Genomic DNA, 313 nt, shown 5'->3' on the forward strand with positions numbered 1-313 from the left:
ACATTTTTCATTATCACTGATTATTATTGTTATAGATGAAGGTTTCAGAATCGTATTTATTGGTACTACTGGCAATGAAATAAACCAGACATTAATATCCATTGTGTAACTAATTTCTTAAGTGATAGTCGCCTGAAGTAACCGAGTGATCGAATAAAGATCGATTTTTTTAATTAGAAAAATTAAAACATAATGTATGTACATATAAATATATATAAATATATATAAATTAATAAAAATAAACACATTGAGTAAAAAGTTTTTGATATTTGTGACTACAATTACCTATCTTATCGTTATATAATAATAATTA

The sequence above is a fragment of the Atta colombica genome, unplaced genomic scaffold (genome assembly GCF_001594045.1).
Source record: "Atta colombica isolate Treedump-2 unplaced genomic scaffold, Acol1.0 scaffold189, whole genome shotgun sequence".
In the NCBI taxonomy this organism is placed as follows: Eukaryota; Metazoa; Arthropoda; class Insecta; order Hymenoptera; family Formicidae; genus Atta; species Atta colombica.